This window comes from Mixophyes fleayi, chromosome 10, assembly GCF_038048845.1.
Source record: "Mixophyes fleayi isolate aMixFle1 chromosome 10, aMixFle1.hap1, whole genome shotgun sequence".
Taxonomy (NCBI): domain Eukaryota; kingdom Metazoa; phylum Chordata; class Amphibia; order Anura; family Limnodynastidae; genus Mixophyes; species Mixophyes fleayi.
Window position 1 is genome coordinate 44,453,646 of NC_134411.1, and position 23,516 is coordinate 44,477,161.

Consider the following 23,516-nt stretch of genomic DNA (forward strand, 5'->3'; position numbering starts at 1 on the left):
TCAATCTTAAATTTAATCCTGGAAAGAGAAATATGGACAGAAGTGTTCCAGCAGCGTATGAGGGTTATTTAAATTATTTAGCAAGTGGTAGTTGAATGTCAATGGCAGAGTGATCCATTCAAGATTTCATGCGCTGGCAACAATTTTTTAGCTTGTCGTCATTACAGAGAAAATGTGAGATCGGGTAATAATGCACAAGTATTTGGAAGAGAAGCTTGAATCTTTAATCATTGACATACTGTCTGTTAATCCAATATTTCCATTATTTACTTATCTGCTAAACACTTTAAAGAAAATGACTCATGTTAAAATCATAGTCGAATGACAGCTCTCAGTGACTTTGCAGATCCTTCTAAATATGGAGCAATTAATGTTCAGCTAAGCACTTGGAGTTGTGGCTGTGTTAAACACTTATTTGTAGCCAAGTTGTTAAGGTGTTCTGATGTTTAATTATCAATAACACCTAATGACTTCTTTTTCTCACTAACCAAGCACTTTCTTCATAATCTATCTTATTACAAATATAGTCAAATGACTGTTCTCAGCGACTTTTAAATCCCTACAAAATACAGAAATAAAATCTCCACCTGAGCACTAGATTTCAAGAGGTTATTGTGGCCAGGAGGTTGATGAGAGGCAAGTTCAAATGTCAGTGACATCTCATGGTCTCTATTTTTCACCTACAAAGCACTTTTTTGTGTTCTCTTGTGCTGCAAACATAGTAAAATGACAGATTTCGGTTACTACGCTATCCCCCTAAAATACTGAAAAAATTCAATCTGTGAATCAGCACACTATTAAATTTATTCCTGTACATTTATTTTGGAAACTAGGCAAAGGTTCACCAAATTCACGGTTCTTTGGACAAACTTACAAAGCATGCACTTAATTCTGCATATAAATCAGATAAAAAATCTTGTTCCAAATTCTTTTTTTTAACACAAGTGTTTACCTGTTTAAACCAAAATAAATATGTTGCAGGGTGCCATCAGATAAATGCAATTCAAATTGACTCTTTTGTGGCCTAAAGTCTGAGAGAATTATTTCCAAAAACCTCTTGGAAAGGGCTAACTTGGTGTAATGGCAAGCACTTTTGATCACTTAATTCAGAGATCCGAGTTCTAATCTCGTTGGGACCTGATGATTTCTTTATCTGACCTACAAAGCACTTTAGTAACAATCTCTATTATTTCAAACATTGTCAAGTAAGAGTTTCCACTCATTATGAAATTATCTTAAAATGCAGAAAATGTCATTTCCAGCAAACACATTTTTCATCACCAGTAGTCGTGGCCGAGTGGTTAAGGCGATGGACTTGAAATCCATTGGGGTTTCCCCGCGCAGGTTCAAATCCTGCCGACTACGGTTTAGTTTGTCATCTTCACTGAAAGATGCGCATGGTTGGTTAATTGTTATTACACCTTGTATCAATCTTAAATTTAATCCTGGAAAGAGAAATATGGACAGAAGTGTTCCAGCAGCGTATGAGGGTTATTTAAATTATTTAGCAAGTGGTAGTTGAATGTCAATGGCAGAGTGATCCATTCAAGATTTCATGCGCTGGCAACAATTTTTTAGCTTGTCGTCATTACAGAGAAAATGTGAGATCGGGTAATAATGCACAAGTATTTGGAAGAGAAGCTTGAATCTTTAATCATTGACATACTGTCTGTTAATCCAATATTTCCATTATTTACTTATCTGCTAAACACTTTAAAGAAAATGACTCATGTTAAAATCATAGTCGAATGACAGCTCTCAGTGACTTTGCAGATCCTTCTAAATATGGAGCAATTAATGTTCAGCTAAGCACTTGGAGTTGTGGCTGTGTTAAACACTTATTTGTAGCCAAGTTGTTAAGGTGTTCTGATGTTTAATTATCAATAACACCTAATGACTTCTTTTTCTCACTAACCAAGCACTTTCTTCATAATCTATCTTATTACAAATATAGTCAAATGACTGTTCTCAGCGACTTTTAAATCCCTACAAAATACAGAAATAAAATCTCCACCTGAGCACTAGATTTCAAGAGGTTATTGTGGCCAGGAGGTTGATGAGAGGCAAGTTCAAATGTCAGTGACATCTCATGGTCTCTATTTTTCACCTACAAAGCACTTTTTTGTGTTCTCTTGTGCTGCAAACATAATAAAATGACAGATTTCGGTTACTACGCTATCCCCCTAAAATACTGAAAAAATTCAATCTGTGAATCAGCACACTATTAAATTTATTCCTGTACATTTATTTTGGAAACTAGGCAAAGGTTCACCAAATTCACGGTTCTTTGGACAAACTTACAAAGCATGCACTTAATTCTGCATATAAATCAGATAAAAAATCTTGTTCCAAATTCTTTTTTTTTAACACAAGTGTTTACCTGTTTAAACCAAAATAAATATGTTGCAGGGTGCCATCAGATAAATGCAATTCAAATTGACTCTTTTGTGGCCTAAAGTCTGAGAGAATTATTTCCAAAAACCTCTTGGAAAGGGCTAACTTGGTGTAATGGCAAGCACTTTTGATCACTTAATTCAGAGATCCGAGTTCTAATCTCGTTGGGACCTGATGATTTCTTTATCTGACCTACAAAGCACTTTAGTAACAATCTCTATTATTTCAAACATTGTCAAGTAAGAGTTTCCACTCATTATGAAATTATCTTAAAATGCAGAAAATGTCATTTCCAGCAAACACATTTTTCATCACCAGTAGTCGTGGCCGAGTGGTTAAGGCGATGGACTTGAAATCCATTGGGGTTTCCCCGCGCAGGTTCAAATCCTGCCGACTACGGTTTAGTTTGTCATCTTCACTGAAAGATGCGCATGGTTGGTTAATTGTTATTACACCTTGTATCAATCTTAAATTTAATCCTGGAAAGAGAAATATGGACAGAAGTGTTCCAGCAGCGTATGAGGGTTATTTAAATTATTTAGCAAGTGGTAGTTGAATGTCAATGGCAGAGTGATCCATTCAAGATTTCATGCGCTGGCAACAATTTTTTAGCTTGTCGTCATTACAGAGAAAATGTGAGATCGGGTAATAATGCACAAGTATTTGGAAGAGAAGCTTGAATCTTTAATCATTGACATACTGTCTGTTAATCCAATATTTCCATTATTTACTTATCTGCTAAACACTTTAAAGAAAATGACTCATGTTAAAATCATAGTCGAATGACAGCTCTCAGTGACTTTGCAGATCCTTCTAAATATGGAGCAATTAATGTTCAGCTAAGCACTTGGAGTTGTGGCTGTGTTAAACACTTATTTGTAGCCAAGTTGTTAAGGTGTTCTGATGTTTAATTATCAATAACACCTAATGACTTCTTTTTCTCACTAACCAAGCACTTTCTTCATAATCTATCTTATTACAAATATAGTCAAATGACTGTTCTCAGCGACTTTTAAATCCCTACAAAATACAGAAATAAAATCTCCACCTGAGCACTAGATTTCAAGAGGTTATTGTGGCCAGGAGGTTGATGAGAGGCAAGTTCAAATGTCAGTGACATCTCATGGTCTCTATTTTTCACCTACAAAGCACTTTTTTGTGTTCTCTTGTGCTGCAAACATAGTAAAATGACAGATTTCGGTTACTACGCTATCCCCCTAAAATACTGAAAAAATTCAATCTGTGAATCAGCACACTATTAAATTTATTCCTGTACATTTATTTTGGAAACTAGGCAAAGGTTCACCAAATTCACGGTTCTTTGGACAAACTTACAAAGCATGCACTTAATTCTGCATATAAATCAGATAAAAAATCTTGTTCCAAATTCTTTTTTTTTAACACAAGTGTTTACCTGTTTAAACCAAAATAAATATGTTGCAGGGTGCCATCAGATAAATGCAATTCAAATTGACTCTTTTGTGGCCTAAAGTCTGAGAGAATTATTTCCAAAAACCTCTTGGAAAGGGCTAACTTGGTGTAATGGCAAGCACTTTTGATCACTTAATTCAGAGATCCGAGTTCTAATCTCGTTGGGACCTGATGATTTCTTTATCTGACCTACAAAGCACTTTAGTAACAATCTCTATTATTTCAAACATTGTCAAGTAAGAGTTTCCACTCATTATGAAATTATCTTAAAATGCAGAAAATGTCATTTCCAGCAAACACATTTTTCATCACCAGTAGTCGTGGCCGAGTGGTTAAGGTGATGGACTTGAAATCCATTGGGGTTTCCCCGCGCAGGTTCAAATCCTGCCGACTACGGTTTAGTTTGTCATCTTCACTGAAAGATGCGCATGGTTGGTTAATTGTTATTACACCTTGTATCAATCTTAAATTTAATCCTGGAAAGAGAAATATGGACAGAAGTGTTCCAGCAGCGTATGAGGGTTATTTAAATTATTTAGCAAGTGGTAGTTGAATGTCAATGGCAGAGTGATCCATTCAAGATTTCATGCGCTGGCAACAATTTTTTAGCTTGTCGTCATTACAGAGAAAATGTGAGATCGGGTAATAATGCACAAGTATTTGGAAGAGAAGCTTGAATCTTTAATCATTGACATACTGTCTGTTAATCCAATATTTCCATTATTTACTTATCTGCTAAACACTTTAAAGAAAATGACTCATGTTAAAATCATAGTCGAATGACAGCTCTCAGTGACTTTGCAGATCCTTCTAAATATGGAGCAATTAATGTTCAGCTAAGCACTTGGAGTTGTGGCTGTGTTAAACACTTATTTGTAGCCAAGTTGTTAAGGTGTTCTGATGTTTAATTATCAATAACACCTAATGACTTCTTTTTCTCACTAACCAAGCACTTTCTTCATAATCTATCTTATTACAAATATAGTCAAATGACTGTTCTCAGCGACTTTTAAATCCCTACAAAATACAGAAATAAAATCTCCACCTGAGCACTAGATTTCAAGAGGTTATTGTGGCCAGGAGGTTGATGAGAGGCAAGTTCAAATGTCAGTGACATCTCATGGTCTCTATTTTTCACCTACAAAGCACTTTTTTGTGTTCTCTTGTGCTGCAAACATAGTAAAATGACAGATTTCGGTTACTACGCTATCCCCCTAAAATACTGAAAAAATTCAATCTGTGAATCAGCACACTATTAAATTTATTCCTGTACATTTATTTTGGAAACTAGGCAAAGGTTCACCAAATTCACGGTTCTTTGGACAAACTTACAAAGCATGCACTTAATTCTGCATATAAATCAGATAAAAAATCTTGTTCCAAATTCTTTTTTTTTAACACAAGTGTTTACCTGTTTAAACCAAAATAAATATGTTGCAGGGTGCCATCAGATAAATGCAATTCAAATTGACTCTTTTGTGGCCTAAAGTCTGAGAGAATTATTTCCAAAAACCTCTTGGAAAGGGCTAACTTGGTGTAATGGCAAGCACTTTTGATCACTTAATTCAGAGATCCGAGTTCTAATCTCGTTGGGACCTGATGATTTCTTTATCTGACCTACAAAGCACTTTAGTAACAATCTCTATTATTTCAAACATTGTCAAGTAAGAGTTTCCACTCATTATGAAATTATCTTAAAATGCAGAAAATGTCATTTCCAGCAAACACATTTTTCATCACCAGTAGTCGTGGCCGAGTGGTTAAGGCGATGGACTTGAAATCCATTGGGGTTTCCCCGCGCAGGTTCAAATCCTGCCGACTAAGGTTTAGTTTGTCATCTTCACTGTAAGATGCGCATGGTTGATTAATTGTTATTACACCTTGTATCAATCTTAAATTTAATCCTGGAAAGAGAAAAATGGACAGCAGCGTATGAGGGTTATTTAAATTATTTAGCAAGTGGTAGTTGAATGTCAATGGCAGAGTGATCCATTCAAGATTTCATGCGCTGGCAACAATTTTTTAGCTTGTCGTCATTACAGAGAAAATGTGAGATCGGGTAATAATGCACAAGTATTTGGAAGAGAAGCTTGAATCTTTAATCATTGACATACTGTCTGTTAATCCAATATTTCCATTATTTACTTATCTGCTAAACACTTTAAAGAAAATGACTCATGTTAAAATCATAGTCGAATGACAGCTCTCAGTGACTTTGCAGATCCTTCTAAATATGGAGCAATTAATGTTCAGCTAAGCACTTGGAGTTGTGGCTGTGTTAAACACTTATTTGTAGCCAAGTTGTTAAGGTGTTCTGATGTTTAATTATCAATAACACCTAATGACTTCTTTTTCTCACTAACCAAGCACTTTCTTCATAATCTATCTTATTACAAATATAGTCAAATGACTGTTCTCAGCGACTTTTAAATCCCTACAAAATACAGAAATAAAATCTCCACCTGAGCACTAGATTTCAAGAGGTTATTGTGGCCAGGAGGTTGATGAGAGGCAAGTTCAAATGTCAGTGACATCTCATGGTCTCTATTTTTCACCTACAAAGCACTTTTTTGTGTTCTCTTGTGCTGCAAACATAGTAAAATGACAGATTTCGGTTACTACGCTATCCCCCTAAAATACTGAAAAAATTCAATCTGTGAATCAGCACACTATTAAATTTATTCCTGTACATTTATTTTGGAAACTAGGCAAAGGTTCACCAAATTCACGGTTCTTTGGACAAACTTACAAAGCATGCACTTAATTCTGCATATAAATCAGATAAAAAATCTTGTTCCAAATTCTTTTTTTTTAACACAAGTGTTTACCTGTTTAAACCAAAATAAATATGTTGCAGGGTGCCATCAGATAAATGCAATTCAAATTGACTCTTTTGTGGCCTAAAGTCTGAGAGAATTATTTCCAAAAACCTCTTGGAAAGGGCTAACTTGGTGTAATGGCAAGCACTTTTGATCACTTAATTCAGAGATCCGAGTTCTAATCTCGTTGGGACCTGATGATTTCTTTATCTGACCTACAAAGCACTTTAGTAACAATCTCTATTATTTCAAACATTGTCAAGTAAGAGTTTCCACTCATTATGAAATTATCTTAAAATGCAGAAAATGTCATTTCCAGCAAACACATTTTTCATCACCAGTAGTCGTGGCCGAGTGGTTAAGGCGATGGACTTGAAATCCATTGGGGTTTCCCCGCGCAGGTTCAAATCCTGCCGACTACGGTTTAGTTTGTCATCTTCACTGCACTTTTGATCACTTAATTCAGAGATCCGAGTTCTAATCTCGTTGGGACCTGATGATTTCTTTATCTGACCTACAAAGCACTTTAGTAACAATCTCTATTATTTCAAACATTGTCAAGTAAGAGTTTCCACTCATTATGAAATTATCTTAAAATGCAGAAAATGTCATTTCCAGCAAACACATTTTTCATCACCAGTAGTCGTGGCCGAGTGGTTAAGGCGATGGACTTGAAATCCATTGGGGTTTCCCCGCGCAGGTTCAAATCCTGCCGACTACGGTTTAGTTTGTCATCTTCACTGTAAGATGCGCATGGTTGATTAATTGTTATTACACCTTGTATCAATCTTAAATTTAATCCTGGAAAGAGAAAAATGGACAGCAGCGTATGAGGGTTATTTAAATTATTTAGCAAGTGGTAGTTGAATGTCAATGGCAGAGTGATCCATTCAAGATTTCATGCGCTGGCAACAATTTTTTAGCTTGTCGTCATTACAGAGAAAATGTGAGATCGGGTAATAATGCACAAGTATTTGGAAGAGAAGCTTGAATCTTTAATCATTGACATACTGTCTGTTAATCCAATATTTCCATTATTTACTTATCTGCTAAACACTTTAAAGAAAATGACTCATGTTAAAATCATAGTCGAATGACAGCTCTCAGTGACTTTGCAGATCCTTCTAAATATGGAGCAATTAATGTTCAGCTAAGCACTTGGAGTTGTGGCTGTGTTAAACACTTATTTGTAGCCAAGTTGTTAAGGTGTTCTGATGTTTAATTATCAATAACACCTAATGACTTCTTTTTCTCACTAACCAAGCACTTTCTTCATAATCTATCTTATTACAAATATAGTCAAATGACTGTTCTCAGCGACTTTTAAATCCCTACAAAATACAGAAATAAAATCTCCACCTGAGCACTAGATTTCAAGAGGTTATTGTGGCCAGGAGGTTGATGAGAGGCAAGTTCAAATGTCAGTGACATCTCATGGTCTCTATTTTTCACCTACAAAGCACTTTTTTGTGTTCTCTTGTGCTGCAAACATAGTAAAATGACAGATTTCGGTTACTACGCTATCCCCCTAAAATACTGAAAAAATTCAATCTGTGAATCAGCACACTATTAAATTTATTCCTGTACATTTATTTTGGAAACTAGGCAAAGGTTCACCAAATTCACGGTTCTTTGGACAAACTTACAAAGCATGCACTTAATTCTGCATATAAATCAGATAAAAAATCTTGTTCCAAATTCTTTTTTTTTAACACAAGTGTTTACCTGTTTAAACCAAAATAAATATGTTGCAGGGTGCCATCAGATAAATGCAATTCAAATTGACTCTTTTGTGGCCTAAAGTCTGAGAGAATTATTTCCAAAAACCTCTTGGAAAGGGCTAACTTGGTGTAATGGCAAGCACTTTTGATCACTTAATTCAGAGATCCGAGTTCTAATCTCGTTGGGACCTGATGATTTCTTTATCTGACCTACAAAGCACTTTAGTAACAATCTCTATTATTTCAAACATTGTCAAGTAAGAGTTTCCACTCATTATGAAATTATCTTAAAATGCAGAAAATGTCATTTCCAGCAAACACATTTTTCATCACCAGTAGTCGTGGCCGAGTGGTTAAGGCGATGGACTTGAAATCCATTGGGGTTTCCCCGCGCAGGTTCAAATCCTGCCGACTACGGTTTAGTTTGTCATCTTCACTGAAAGATGCGCATGGTTGGTTAATTGTTATTACACCTTGTATCAATCTTAAATTTAATCCTGGAAAGAGAAATATGGACAGAAGTGTTCCAGCAGCGTATGAGGGTTATTTAAATTATTTAGCAAGTGGTAGTTGAATGTCAATGGCAGAGTGATCCATTCAAGATTTCATGCACTGGCAACAATTTTTTAGCTTGTCGTCATTACAGAGAAAATGTGAGATCGGGTAATAATGCACAAGTATTTGGAAGAGAAGCTTGAATCTTTAATCATTGACATACTGTCTGTTAATCCAATATTTCCATTATTTACTTATCTGCTAAACACTTTAAAGAAAATGACTCATGTTAAAATCATAGTCGAATGACAGCTCTCAGTGACTTTGCAGATCCTTCTAAATATGGAGCAATTAATGTTCAGCTAAGCACTTGGAGTTGTGGCTGTGTTAAACACTTATTTGTAGCCAAGTTGTTAAGGTGTTCTGATGTTTAATTATCAATAACACCTAATGACTTCTTTTTCTCACTAACCAAGCACTTTCTTCATAATCTATCTTATTACAAATATAGTCAAATGACTGTTCTCAGCGACTTTTAAATCCCTACAAAATACAGAAATAAAATCTCCACCTGAGCACTAGATTTCAAGAGGTTATTGTGGCCAGGAGGTTGATGAGAGGCAAGTTCAAATGTCAGTGACATCTCATGGTCTCTATTTTTCACCTACAAAGCACTTTTTTGTGTTCTCTTGTGCTGCAAACATAGTAAAATGACAGATTTCGGTTACTACGCTATCCCCCTAAAATACTGAAAAAATTCAATCTGTGAATCAGCACACTATTAAATTTATTCCTGTACATTTATTTTGGAAACTAGGCAAAGGTTCACCAAATTCACGGTTCTTTGGACAAACTTACAAAGCATGCACTTAATTCTGCATATAAATCAGATAAAAAATCTTGTTCCAAATTCTTTTTTTTTAACACAAGTGTTTACCTGTTTAAACCAAAATAAATATGTTGCAGGGTGCCATCAGATAAATGCAATTCAAATTGACTCTTTTGTGGCCTAAAGTCTGAGAGAATTATTTCCAAAAACCTCTTGGAAAGGGCTAACTTGGTGTAATGGCAAGCACTTTTGATCACTTAATTCAGAGATCCGAGTTCTAATCTCGTTGGGACCTGATGATTTCTTTATCTGACCTACAAAGCACTTTAGTAACAATCTCTATTATTTCAAACATTGTCAAGTAAGAGTTTCCACTCATTATGAAATTATCTTAAAATGCAGAAAATGTCATTTCCAGCAAACACATTTTTCATCACCAGTAGTCGTGGCCGAGTGGTTAAGGCGATGGACTTGAAATCCATTGGGGTTTCCCCGCGCAGGTTCAAATCCTGCCGACTACGGTTTAGTTTGTCATCTTCACTGTAAGATGCGCATGGTTGATTAATTGTTATTACACCTTGTATCAATCTTAAATTTAATCCTGGAAAGAGAAAAATGGACAGCAGCGTATGAGGGTTATTTAAATTATTTAGCAAGTGGTAGTTGAATGTCAATGGCAGAGTGATCCATTCAAGATTTCATGCGCTGGCAACAATTTTTTAGCTTGTCGTCATTACAGAGAAAATGTGAGATCGGGTAATAATGCACAAGTATTTGGAAGAGAAGCTTGAATCTTTAATCATTGACATACTGTCTGTTAATCCAATATTTCCATTATTTACTTATCTGCTAAACACTTTAAAGAAAATGACTCATGTTAAAATCATAGTCGAATGACAGCTCTCAGTGACTTTGCAGATCCTTCTAAATATGGAGCAATTAATGTTCAGCTAAGCACTTGGAGTTGTGGCTGTGTTAAACACTTATTTGTAGCCAAGTTGTTAAGGTGTTCTGATGTTTAATTATCAATAACACCTAATGACTTCTTTTTCTCACTAACCAAGCACTTTCTTCATAATCTATCTTATTACAAATATAGTCAAATGACTGTTCTCAGCGACTTTTAAATCCCTACAAAATACAGAAATAAAATCTCCACCTGAGCACTAGATTTCAAGAGGTTATTGTGGCCAGGAGGTTGATGAGAGGCAAGTTCAAATGTCAGTGACATCTCATGGTCTCTATTTTTCACCTACAAAGCACTTTTTTGTGTTCTCTTGTGCTGCAAACATAGTAAAATGACAGATTTCGGTTACTACGCTATCCCCCTAAAATACTGAAAAAATTCAATCTGTGAATCAGCACACTATTAAATTTATTCCTGTACATTTATTTTGGAAACTAGGCAAAGGTTCACCAAATTCACGGTTCTTTGGACAAACTTACAAAGCATGCACTTAATTCTGCATATAAATCAGATAAAAAATCTTGTTCCAAATTCTTTTTTTTTAACACAAGTGTTTACCTGTTTAAACCAAAATAAATATGTTGCAGGGTGCCATCAGATAAATGCAATTCAAATTGACTCTTTTGTGGCCTAAAGTCTGAGAGAATTATTTCCAAAAACCTCTTGGAAAGGGCTAACTTGGTGTAATGGCAAGCACTTTTGATCACTTAATTCAGAGATCCGAGTTCTAATCTCGTTGGGACCTGATGATTTCTTTATCTGACCTACAAAGCACTTTAGTAACAATCTCTATTATTTCAAACATTGTCAAGTAAGAGTTTCCACTCATTATGAAATTATCTTAAAATGCAGAAAATGTCATTTCCAGCAAACACATTTTTCATCACCAGTAGTCGTGGCCGAGTGGTTAAGGCGATGGACTTGAAATCCATTGGGGTTTCCCCGCGCAGGTTCAAATCCTGCCGACTACGGTTTAGTTTGTCATCTTCACTGCACTTTTGATCACTTAATTCAGAGATCCGAGTTCTAATCTCGTTGGGACCTGATGATTTCTTTATCTGACCTACAAAGCACTTTAGTAACAATCTCTATTATTTCAAACATTGTCAAGTAAGAGTTTCCACTCATTATGAAATTATCTTAAAATGCAGAAAATGTCATTTCCAGCAAACACATTTTTCATCACCAGTAGTCGTGGCCGAGTGGTTAAGGCGATGGACTTGAAATCCATTGGGGTTTCCCCGCGCAGGTTCAAATCCTGCCGACTACGGTTTAGTTTGTCATCTTCACTGTAAGATGCGCATGGTTGATTAATTGTTATTACACCTTGTATCAATCTTAAATTTAATCCTGGAAAGAGAAAAATGGACAGCAGCGTATGAGGGTTATTTAAATTATTTAGCAAGTGGTAGTTGAATGTCAATGGCAGAGTGATCCATTCAAGATTTCATGCGCTGGCAACAATTTTTTAGCTTGTCGTCATTACAGAGAAAATGTGAGATCGGGTAATAATGCACAAGTATTTGGAAGAGAAGCTTGAATCTTTAATCATTGACATACTGTCTGTTAATCCAATATTTCCATTATTTACTTATCTGCTAAACACTTTAAAGAAAATGACTCATGTTAAAATCATAGTCGAATGACAGCTCTCAGTGACTTTGCAGATCCTTCTAAATATGGAGCAATTAATGTTCAGCTAAGCACTTGGAGTTGTGGCTGTGTTAAACACTTATTTGTAGCCAAGTTGTTAAGGTGTTCTGATGTTTAATTATCAATAACACCTAATGACTTCTTTTTCTCACTAACCAAGCACTTTCTTCATAATCTATCTTATTACAAATATAGTCAAATGACTGTTCTCAGCGACTTTTAAATCCCTACAAAATACAGAAATAAAATCTCCACCTGAGCACTAGATTTCAAGAGGTTATTGTGGCCAGGAGGTTGATGAGAGGCAAGTTCAAATGTCAGTGACATCTCATGGTCTCTATTTTTCACCTACAAAGCACTTTTTTGTGTTCTCTTGTGCTGCAAACATAGTAAAATGACAGATTTCGGTTACTACGCTATCCCCCTAAAATACTGAAAAAATTCAATCTGTGAATCAGCACACTATTAAATTTATTCCTGTACATTTATTTTGGAAACTAGGCAAAGGTTCACCAAATTCACGGTTCTTTGGACAAACTTACAAAGCATGCACTTAATTCTGCATATAAATCAGATAAAAAATCTTGTTCCAAATTCTTTTTTTTTAACACAAGTGTTTACCTGTTTAAACCAAAATAAATATGTTGCAGGGTGCCATCAGATAAATGCAATTCAAATTGACTCTTTTGTGGCCTAAAGTCTGAGAGAATTATTTCCAAAAACCTCTTGGAAAGGGCTAACTTGGTGTAATGGCAAGCACTTTTGATCACTTAATTCAGAGATCCGAGTTCTAATCTCGTTGGGACCTGATGATTTCTTTATCTGACCTACAAAGCACTTTAGTAACAATCTCTATTATTTCAAACATTGTCAAGTAAGAGTTTCCACTCATTATGAAATTATCTTAAAATGCAGAAAATGTCATTTCCAGCAAACACATTTTTCATCACCAGTAGTCGTGGCCGAGTGGTTAAGGCGATGGACTTGAAATCCATTGGGGTTTCCCCGCGCAGGTTCAAATCCTGCCGACTACGGTTTAGTTTGTCATCTTCACTGAAAGATGCGCATGGTTGGTTAATTGTTATTACACCTTGTATCAATCTTAAATTTAATCCTGGAAAGAGAAATATGGACAGCAGCGTATGAGGGTTATTTAAATTATTTAGCAAGTGGTAGTTGAATGTCAATGGCAGAGTGATCCATTCAAGATTTCATGCGCTGGCAACAATTTTTTAGCTTGTCGTCATTACAGAGAAAATGTGAGATCGGGTAATAATGCACAAGTATTTGGAAGAGAAGCTTGAATCTTTAATCATTGACATACTGTCTGTTAATCCAATATTTCCATTATTTACTTATCTGCTAAACACTTTAAAGAAAATGACTCATGTTAAAATCATAGTCGAATGACAGCTCTCAGTGACTTTGCAGATCCTTCTAAATATGGAGCAATTAATGTTCAGCTAAGCACTTGGAGTTGTGGCTGTGTTAAACACTTATTTGTAGCCAAGTTGTTAAGGTGTTCTGATGTTTAATTATCAATAACACCTAATGACTTCTTTTTCTCACTAACCAAGCACTTTCTTCATAATCTATCTTATTACAAATATAGTCAAATGACTGTTCTCAGCGACTTTTAAATCCCTACAAAATACAGAAATAAAATCTCCACCTGAGCACTAGATTTCAAGAGGTTATTGTGGCCAGGAGGTTGATGAGAGGCAAGTTCAAATGTCAGTGACATCTCATGGTCTCTATTTTTCACCTACAAAGCACTTTTTTGTGTTCTCTTGTGCTGCAAACATAGTAAAATGACAGATTTCGGTTACTACGCTATCCCCCTAAAATACTGAAAAAATTCAATCTGTGAATCAGCACACTATTAAATTTATTCCTGTACATTTATTTTGGAAACTAGGCAAAGGTTCACCAAATTCACGGTTCTTTGGACAAACTTACAAAGCATGCACTTAATTCTGCATATAAATCAGATAAAAAATCTTGTTCCAAATTCTTTTTTTTTAACACAAGTGTTTACCTGTTTAAACCAAAATAAATATGTTGCAGGGTGCCATCAGATAAATGCAATTCAAATTGACTCTTTTGTGGCCTAAAGTCTGAGAGAATTATTTCCAAAAACCTCTTGGAAAGGGCTAACTTGGTGTAATGGCAAGCACTTTTGATCACTTAATTCAGAGATCCGAGTTCTAATCTCGTTGGGACCTGATGATTTCTTTATCTGACCTACAAAGCACTTTAGTAACAATCTCTATTATTTCAAACATTGTCAAGTAAGAGTTTCCACTCATTATGAAATTATCTTAAAATGCAGAAAATGTCATTTCCAGCAAACACATTTTTCATCACCAGTAGTCGTGGCCGAGTGGTTAAGGCGATGGACTTGAAATCCATTGGGGTTTCCCCGCGCAGGTTCAAATCCTGCCGACTACGGTTTAGTTTGTCATCTTCACTGAAAGATGCGCATGGTTGGTTAATTGTTATTACACCTTGTATCAATCTTAAATTTAATCCTGGAAAGAGAAATATGGACAGAAGTGTTCCAGCAGCGTATGAGGGTTATTTAAATTATTTAGCAAGTGGTAGTTGAATGTCAATGGCAGAGTGATCCATTCAAGATTTCATGCGCTGGCAACAATTTTTTAGCTTGTCGTCATTACAGAGAAAATGTGAGATCGGGTAATAATGCACAAGTATTTGGAAGAGAAGCTTGAATCTTTAATCATTGACATACTGTCTGTTAATCCAATATTTCCATTATTTACTTATCTGCTAAACACTTTAAAGAAAATGACTCATGGTAAAATCATAGTCGAATGACAGCTCTCAGTGACTTTGCAGATCCTTCTAAATATGGAGCAATTAATGTTCAGCTAAGCACTTGGAGTTGTGGCTGTGTTAAACACTTATTTGTAGCCAAGTTGTTAAGGTGTTCTGATGTTTAATTATCAATAACACCTAATGACTTGTTTTTCTCACTAACCAAGCACTTTCTTCATAATCTATCTTATTACAAATATAGTCAAATGACTGTTCTCAGCGACTTTTAAATCCCTACAAAATACAGAAATAAAATCTCCACCTGAGCACTAGATTTCAAGAGGTTATTGTGGCCAGGAGGTTGATGAGAGGCAAGTTCAAATGTCAGTGACATCTCATGGTCTCTATTTTTCACCTACAAAGCACTTTTTTGTGTTCTCTTGTGCTGCAAACATAGTAAAATGACAGATTTCGGTTACTACGCTATCCCCCTAAAATACTGAAAAAATTCAATCTGTGAATCAGCACACTATTAAATTTATTCCTGTACATTTATTTTGGAAACTAGGCAAAGGTTCACCAAATTCACGGTTCTTTGGACAAACTTACAAAGCATGCACTTAATTCTGCATATAAATCAGATAAAAAATCTTGTTCCAAATTCTTTTTTTTTAACACAAGTGTTTACCTGTTTAAACCAAAATAAATATGTTGCAGGGTGCCATCAGATAAATGCAATTCAAATTGACTCTTTTGTGGCCTAAAGTCTGAGAGAATTATTTCCAAAAACCTCTTGGAAAGGGCTAACTTGGTGTAATGGCAAGCACTTTTGATCACTTAATTCAGAGATCCGAGTTCTAATCTCGTTGGGACCTGATGATTTCTTTATCTGACCTACAAAGCACTTTAGTAACAATCTCTATTATTTCAAACATTGTCAAGTAAGAGTTTCGACTCATTATGAAATTATCTTAAAATGCAGAAAATGTCATTTCCAGCAAATACATTTTTCATCACCAGTAGTCGTGGCCGAGTGGTTAAGGCAATGGACTTGAAATCCATTGGGGTTTCCCCGCGCAGGTTCAAATCCTGCCGACTACGGTTTAGTTTGTCATCTTCACTGTAAGATGCGCATGGTTGGTTAATTGTTATTACACCTTGTATCAATCTTAAATTTAATCCTGGAAAGAGAAAAATGGACAGCAGCGTATGAGGGTTATTTAAATTATTTAGCAAGTGGTAGTTGAATGTCAATGGCAGAGTGATCCATTCAAGATTTCATGCGCTGGCAACAATTTTTTAGCTTGTCGTCATTACAGAGAAAATGTGAGATCGGGTAATAATGCACAAGTATTTGGAAGAGAAGCTTGAATCTTTAATCATTGACATACTGTCTGTTAATCCAATATTTCCATTATTTACTTATCTGCTAAACACTTTAAAGAAAATGACTCATGGTAAAATCATAGTCGAATGACAGCTCTCAGTGACTTTGCAGATCCTTCTAAATATGGAGCAATTAATGTTCAGCTAAGCACTTGGAGTTGTGGCTGTGTTAAACACTTATTTGTAGCCAAGTTGTTAAGGTGTTCTGATGTTTAATTATCAATAACACCTAATGACTTCTTTTTCTCACTAACCAAGCACTTTCTTCATAATCTATCTTATTACAAATATAGTCAAATGACTGTTCTCAGCGACTTTTAAATCCCTACAAAATACAGAAATAAAATCTCCACCTGAGCACTAGATTTCAAGAGGTTATTGTGGCCAGGAGGTTGATGAGAGGCAAGTTCAAATGTCAGTGACATCTCATGGTCTCTATTTTTCACCTACAAAGCACTTTTTTGTGTTCTCTTGTGCTGCAAACATAGTAAAATGACAGATTTCGGTTACTACGCTATCCCCCTAAAATACTGAAAAAATTCAATCTGTGAATCAGCACACTATTAAATTTATTCCTGTACATTTATTTTGGAAACTAGGCAAAGGTTCACCAAATTCACGGTTCTTTGGACAAACTTACAAAGCATGCACTTAATTCTGCATATAAATCAGATAAAAAATCTTGTTCCAAATTCTTTTTTTTTAACACAAGTGTTTACCTGTTTAAACCAAAATAAATATGTTGCAGGGTGCCATCAGATAAATGCAATTCAAATTGACTCTTTTGTGGCCTAAAGTCTGAGAGAATTATTTCCAAAAACCTCTTGGAAAGGGCTAACTTGGTGTAATGGCAAGCACTTTTGATCACTTAATTCAGAGATCCGAGTTCTAATCTCGTTGGGACCTGATGATTTCTTTATCTGACCTACAAAGCACTTTAGTAACAATCTCTATTATTTCAAACATTGTCAAGTAAGAGTTTACACTCATTATGAAATTATCTTAAAATGCAGAAAATGTCATTTCCAGCAAACACATTTTTCATCACCAGTAGTCGTGGCCGAGTGGTTAAGGCGATGGACTTGAAATCCATTGGGGTTTCCCCGCGCAGGTTCAAATCCTGCCGACTACGGTTTAGTTTGTCATCTTCACTGTAAGATGCGCATGGTTGATTAATTGTTATTACACCTTGTATCAATCTTAAATTTAATCCTGGAAAGAGAAAAATGGACAGCAGCGTATGAGGGTTATTTAAATTATTTAGCAAGTGGTAGTTGAATGTCAATGGCAGAGTGATCCATTCAAGATTTCATGCGCTGGCAACAATTTTTTAGCTTGTCGTCATTACAGAGAAAATGTGAGATCGGGTAATAATGCACAAGTATTTGGAAGAGAAGCTTGAATCTTTAATCATTGACATACTGTCTGTTAATCCAATATTTCCATTATTTACTTATCTGCTAAACACTTTAAAGAAAATGACTCATGTTAAAATCATAGTCGAATGACAGCTCTCAGTGACTTTGCAGATCCTTCTAAATATGGAGCAATTAATGTTCAGCTAAGCACTTGGAGTTGTGGCTGTGTTAAACACTTATTTGTAGCCAAGTTGTTAAGGTGTTCTGATGTTTAATTATCAATAACACCTAATGACTTCTTTTTCTCACTAACCAAGCACTTTCTTCATAATCTATCTTATTACAAATATAGTCAAATGACTGTTCTCAGCGACTTTTAAATCCCTACAAAATACAGAAATAAAATCTCCACCTGAGCACTAGATTTCAAGAGGTTATTGTGGTCAGGAGGTTGATGAGAGGCAAGTTCAAATGTCAGTGACATCTCATGGTCTCTATTTTTCACCTACAAAGCACTTTTTTGTGTTCTCTTGTGCTGCAAACATAGTAAAATGACAGATTTCGGTTACTACGCTATCCCCCTAAAATACTGAAAAAATTCAATCTGTGAATCAGCACACTATTAAATTTATTCCTGTACATTTATTTTGGAAACTAGGCAAAGGTTCACCAAATTCACGGTTCTTTGGACAAACTTACAAAGCATGCACTTAATTCTGCATATAAATCAGATAAAAAATCTTGTTCCAAATTCTTTTTTTTTAACACAAGTGTTTACCTGTTTAAACCAAAATAAATATGTTGCAGGGTGCCATCAGATAAATGCAATTCAAATTGACTCTTTTGTGGCCTAAAGTCTGAGAGAATTATTTCCAAAAACCTCTTGGAAAGGGCTAACTTGGTGTAATGGCAAGCACTTTTGATCACTTAATTCAGAGATCCGAGTTCTAATCTCGTTGGGACCTGATGATTTCTTTATCTGACCTACAAAGCACTTTAGTAACAATCTCTATTATTTCAAACATTGTCAAGTAAGAGTTTCCACTCATTATGAAATTATCTTAAAATGCAGAAAATGTCATTTCCAGCAAACACATTTTTCATCACCAGTAGTCGTGGCCGAGTGGTTAAGGCGATGGACTTGAAATCCATTGGGGTTTCCCCGCGCAGGTTCAAATCCTGCCGACTACGGTTTAGTTTGTCATCTTCACTGAAAGATGCGCATGGTTGGTTAATTGTTATTACACCTTGTATCAATCTTAAATTTAATCCTGGAAAGAGAAATATGGACAGAAGTGTTCCAGCAGCGTATGAGGGTTATTTAAATTATTTAGCAAGTGGTAGTTGAATGTCAATGGCAGAGTGATCCATTCAAGATTTCATGCGCTGGCAACAATTTTTTAGCTTGTCGTCATTACAGAGAAAATGTGAGATCGGGTAATAATGCACAAGTATTTGGAAGAGAAGCTTGAATCTTTAATCATTGACATACTGTCTGTTAATCCAATATTTCCATTATTTACTTATCTGCTAAACACTTTAAAGAAAATGACTCATGGTAAAATCATAGTCGAATGACAGCTCTCAGTGACTTTGCAGATCCTTCTAAATATGGAGCAATTAATGTTCAGCTAAGCACTTGGAGTTGTGGCTGTGTTAAACACTTATTTGTAGCCAAGTTGTTAAGGTGTTCTGATGTTTAATTATCAATAACACCTAATGACTTGTTTTTCTCACTAACCAAGCACTTTCTTCATAATCTATCTTATTACAAATATAGTCAAATGACTGTTCTCAGCGACTTTTAAATCCCTACAAAATACAGAAATAAAATCTCCACCTGAGCACTAGATTTCAAGAGGTTATTGTGGCCAGGAGGTTGATGAGAGGCAAGTTCAAATGTCAGTGACATCTCATGGTCTCTATTTTTCACCTACAAAGCACTTTTTTGTGTTCTCTTGTGCTGCAAACATAGTAAAATGACAGATTTCGGTTACTACGCTATCCCCCTAAAATACTGAAAAAATTCAATCTGTGAATCAGCACACTATTAAATTTATTCCTGTACATTTATTTTGGAAACTAGGCAAAGGTTCACCAAATTCACGGTTCTTTGGACAAACTTACAAAGCATGCACTTAATTCTGCATATAAATCAGATAAAAAATCTTGTTCCAAATTCTTTTTTTTTAACACAAGTGTTTACCTGTTTAAACCAAAATAAATATGTTGCAGGGTGCCATCAGATAAATGCAATTCAAATTGACTCTTTTCTGGCCTAAAGTCTGAGAGAATTATTTCCAAAAACCTCTTGGAAAGGGCTAACTTGGTGTAATGGCAAGCACTTTTGATCACTTAATTCAGAGATCCGAGTTCTAATCTCGTTGGGACCTGATGATTTCTTTATCTGACCTACAAAGCACTTTAGTAACAATCTCTATTATTTCAAACATTGTCAAGTAAGAGTTTCGACTCATTATGAAATTATCTTAAAATGCAGAAAATGTCATTTCCAGCAAATACATTTTTCATCACCAGTAGTCGTGGCCGAGTGGTTAAGGCAATGGACTTGAAATCCATTGGGGTTTCCCCGCGCAGGTTCAAATCCTGCCGACTACGGTTTAGTTTGTCATCTTCACTGTAAGATGCGCATGGTTGGTTAATTGTTATTACACCTTGTATCAATCTTAAATTTAATCCTGGAAAGAGAAAAATGGACAGCAGCGTATGAGGGTTATTTAAATTATTTAGCAAGTGGTAGTTGAATGTCAATGGCAGAGTGATCCATTCAAGATTTCATGCGCTGGCAACAATTTTTTAGCTTGTCGTCATTACAGAGAAAATGTGAGATCGGGTAATAATGCACAAGTATTTGGAAGAGAAGCTTGAATCTTTAATCATTGACATACTGTCTGTTAATCCAATATTTCCATTATTTACTTATCTGCTAAACACTTTAAAGAAAATGACTCATGGTAAAATCATAGTCGAATGACAGCTCTCAGTGACTTTGCAGATCCTTCTAAATATGGAGCAATTAATGTTCAGCTAAGCACTTGGAGTTGTGGCTGTGTTAAACACTTATTTGTAGCCAAGTTGTTAAGGTGTTCTGATGTTTAATTATCAATAACACCTAATGACTTGTTTTTCTCACTAACCAAGCACTTTCTTCATAATCTATCTTATTACAAATATAGTCAAATGACTGTTCTCAGCGACTTTTAAATCCCTACAAAATACAGAAATAAAATCTCCACCTGAGCACTAGATTTCAAGAGGTTATTGTGGCCAGGAGGTTGATGAGAGGCAAGTTCAAATGTCAGTGACATCTCATGGTCTCTATTTTTCACCTACAAAGCACTTTTTTGTGTTCTCTTGTGCTGCAAACATAGTAAAATGACAGATTTCGGTTACTACGCTATCCCCCTAAAATACTGAAAAAATTCAATCTGTGAATCAGCACACTATTAAATTTATTCCTGTACATTTATTTTGGAAACTAGGCAAAGGTTCACCAAATTCACGGTTCTTTGGACAAACTTACAAAGCATGCACTTAATTCTGCATATAAATCAGATAAAAAATCTTGTTCCAAATTCTTTTTTTTTAACACAAGTGTTTACCTGTTTAAACCAAAATAAATATGTTGCAGGGTGCCATCAGATAAATGCAATTCAAATTGACTCTTTTGTGGCCTAAAGTCTGAGAGAATTATTTCCAAAAACCTCTTGGAAAGGGCTAACTTGGTGTAATGGCAAGCACTTTTGATCACTTAATTCAGAGATCCGAGTTCTAATCTCGTTGGGACCTGATGATTTCTTTATCTGACCTACAAAGCACTTTAGTAACAATCTCTATTATTTCAAACATTGTCAAGTAAGAGTTTCGACTCATTATGAAATTATCTTAAAATGCAGAAAATGTCATTTCCAGCAAATACATTTTTCATCACCAGTAGTCGTGGCCGAGTGGTTAAGGCAATGGACTTGAAATCCATTGGGGTTTCCCCGCGCAGGTTCAAATCCTGCCGACTACGGTTTAGTTTGTCATCTTCACTGTAAGATGCGCATGGTTGGTTAATTGTTATTACACCTTGTATCAATCTTAAATTTAATCCTGGAAAGAGAAAAATGGACAGCAGCGTATGAGGGTTATTTAAATTATTTAGCAAGTGGTAGTTGAATGTCAATGGCAGAGTGATCCATTCAAGATTTCATGCGCTGGCAACAATTTTTTAGCTTGTCGTCATTACAGAGAAAATGTGAGATCGGGTAATAATGCACAAGTATTTGGAAGAGAAGCTTGAATCTTTAATCATTGACATACTGTCTGTTAATCCAATATTTCCATTATTTACTTATCTGCTAAACACTTTAAAGAAAATGACTCATGGTAAAATCATAGTCGAATGACAGCTCTCAGTGACTTTGCAGATCCTTCTAAATATGGAGCAATTAATGTTCAGCTAAGCACTTGGAGTTGTGGCTGTGTTAAACACTTATTTGTAGCCAAGTTGTTAAGGTGTTCTGATGTTTAATTATCAATAACACCTAATGACTTCTTTTTCTCACTAACCAAGCACTTTCTTCATAATCTATCTTATTACAAATATAGTCAAATGACTGTTCTCAGCGACTTTTAAATCCCTACAAAATACAGAAATAAAATCTCCACCTGAGCACTAGATTTCAAGAGGTTATTGTGGCCAGGAGGTTGATGAGAGGCAAGTTCAAATGTCAGTGACATCTCATGGTCTCTATTTTTCACCTACAAAGCACTTTTTTGTGTTCTCTTGTGCTGCAAACATAGTAAAATGACAGATTTCGGTTACTACGCTATCCCCCTAAAATACTGAAAAAATTCAATCTGTGAATCAGCACACTATTAAATTTATTCCTGTACATTTATTTTGGAAACTAGGCAAAGGTTCACCAAATTCACGGTTCTTTGGACAAACTTACAAAGCATGCACTTAATTCTGCATATAAATCAGATAAAAAATCTTGTTCCAAATTCTTTTTTTTTAACACAAGTGTTTACCTGTTTAAACCAAAATAAATATGTTGCAGGGTGCCATCAGATAAATGCAATTCAAATTGACTCTTTTGTGGCCTAAAGTCTGAGAGAATTATTTCCAAAAACCTCTTGGAAAGGGCTAACTTGGTGTAATGGCAAGCACTTTTGATCACTTAATTCAGAGATCCGAGTTCTAATCTCGTTGGGACCTGATGATTTCTTTATCTGACCTACAAAGCACTTTAGTAACAATCTCTATTATTTCAAACATTGTCAAGTAAGAGTTTCCACTCATTATGAAATTATCTTAAAATGCAGAAAATGTCATTTCCAGCAAACACATTTTTCATCACCAGTAGTCGTGGCCGAGTGGTTAAGGCGATGGACTTGAAATCCATTGGGGTTTCCCCGCGCATGTTCAAATCCTGCCGACTACGGTTTAGTTTGTCATCTTCACTGTAAGATGCGCATGGTTGATTAATTGTTATTACACCTTGTATCAATCTTAAATTTAATCCTGGAAAGAGAAAAATGGACAGCAGCGTATGAGGGTTATTTAAATTATTTAGCAAGTGGTAGTTGAATGTCAATGGCAGAGTGATCCATTCAAGATTTCATGCGCTGGCAACAATTTTTTAGCTTGTCGTCATTACAGAGAAAATGTGAGAT

At 35.4% G+C, this 23,516-nt stretch overlaps 18 non-coding genes across 18 annotated transcripts; all 18 read left to right on the forward strand.

The window, feature by feature from the left end:
- Positions 1–1,283: 1,283 nt before the first annotated feature.
- Positions 1,284–1,365, forward strand: TRNAS-UGA (transfer RNA serine (anticodon UGA)). Its single transcript has one exon. It is a non-coding gene; the product is annotated as a tRNA-Ser (tRNA).
- A 1,346-nt stretch (positions 1,366–2,711) lies between these two features.
- Positions 2,712–2,793, forward strand: TRNAS-UGA (transfer RNA serine (anticodon UGA)). The gene has a single exon. It is a non-coding gene; the product is annotated as a tRNA-Ser (tRNA).
- A 1,346-nt stretch (positions 2,794–4,139) lies between these two features.
- On the forward strand, positions 4,140–4,221 carry TRNAS-UGA (transfer RNA serine (anticodon UGA)). The gene has a single exon. It is a non-coding gene; the product is annotated as a tRNA-Ser (tRNA).
- Positions 4,222–5,567: 1,346 nt separating this feature from the next.
- TRNAS-UGA (transfer RNA serine (anticodon UGA)) lies at positions 5,568–5,649 on the forward strand. Its single transcript has one exon. It is a non-coding gene; the product is annotated as a tRNA-Ser (tRNA).
- A 1,335-nt stretch (positions 5,650–6,984) lies between these two features.
- TRNAS-UGA (transfer RNA serine (anticodon UGA)) lies at positions 6,985–7,066 on the forward strand. The gene has a single exon. It is a non-coding gene; the product is annotated as a tRNA-Ser (tRNA).
- Positions 7,067–7,283: 217 nt separating this feature from the next.
- On the forward strand, positions 7,284–7,365 carry TRNAS-UGA (transfer RNA serine (anticodon UGA)). Its single transcript has one exon. It is a non-coding gene; the product is annotated as a tRNA-Ser (tRNA).
- A 1,335-nt stretch (positions 7,366–8,700) lies between these two features.
- TRNAS-UGA (transfer RNA serine (anticodon UGA)) lies at positions 8,701–8,782 on the forward strand. Its single transcript has one exon. It is a non-coding gene; the product is annotated as a tRNA-Ser (tRNA).
- Positions 8,783–10,128: 1,346 nt separating this feature from the next.
- Positions 10,129–10,210, forward strand: TRNAS-UGA (transfer RNA serine (anticodon UGA)). Its single transcript has one exon. It is a non-coding gene; the product is annotated as a tRNA-Ser (tRNA).
- A 1,335-nt stretch (positions 10,211–11,545) lies between these two features.
- Positions 11,546–11,627, forward strand: TRNAS-UGA (transfer RNA serine (anticodon UGA)). The gene has a single exon. It is a non-coding gene; the product is annotated as a tRNA-Ser (tRNA).
- A 217-nt stretch (positions 11,628–11,844) lies between these two features.
- TRNAS-UGA (transfer RNA serine (anticodon UGA)) lies at positions 11,845–11,926 on the forward strand. Its single transcript has one exon. It is a non-coding gene; the product is annotated as a tRNA-Ser (tRNA).
- Positions 11,927–13,261: 1,335 nt separating this feature from the next.
- Positions 13,262–13,343, forward strand: TRNAS-UGA (transfer RNA serine (anticodon UGA)). The gene has a single exon. It is a non-coding gene; the product is annotated as a tRNA-Ser (tRNA).
- Positions 13,344–14,678: 1,335 nt separating this feature from the next.
- On the forward strand, positions 14,679–14,760 carry TRNAS-UGA (transfer RNA serine (anticodon UGA)). The gene has a single exon. It is a non-coding gene; the product is annotated as a tRNA-Ser (tRNA).
- A 1,346-nt stretch (positions 14,761–16,106) lies between these two features.
- On the forward strand, positions 16,107–16,188 carry TRNAS-UGA (transfer RNA serine (anticodon UGA)). The gene has a single exon. It is a non-coding gene; the product is annotated as a tRNA-Ser (tRNA).
- Positions 16,189–17,523: 1,335 nt separating this feature from the next.
- On the forward strand, positions 17,524–17,605 carry TRNAS-UGA (transfer RNA serine (anticodon UGA)). Its single transcript has one exon. It is a non-coding gene; the product is annotated as a tRNA-Ser (tRNA).
- A 1,335-nt stretch (positions 17,606–18,940) lies between these two features.
- Positions 18,941–19,022, forward strand: TRNAS-UGA (transfer RNA serine (anticodon UGA)). The gene has a single exon. It is a non-coding gene; the product is annotated as a tRNA-Ser (tRNA).
- Positions 19,023–20,368: 1,346 nt separating this feature from the next.
- Positions 20,369–20,450, forward strand: TRNAS-UGA (transfer RNA serine (anticodon UGA)). The gene has a single exon. It is a non-coding gene; the product is annotated as a tRNA-Ser (tRNA).
- Positions 20,451–21,785: 1,335 nt separating this feature from the next.
- TRNAS-UGA (transfer RNA serine (anticodon UGA)) lies at positions 21,786–21,867 on the forward strand. The gene has a single exon. It is a non-coding gene; the product is annotated as a tRNA-Ser (tRNA).
- Positions 21,868–23,202: 1,335 nt separating this feature from the next.
- TRNAS-UGA (transfer RNA serine (anticodon UGA)) lies at positions 23,203–23,284 on the forward strand. Its single transcript has one exon. It is a non-coding gene; the product is annotated as a tRNA-Ser (tRNA).
- The last annotated feature ends 232 nt before the right edge of the window (positions 23,285–23,516 follow it).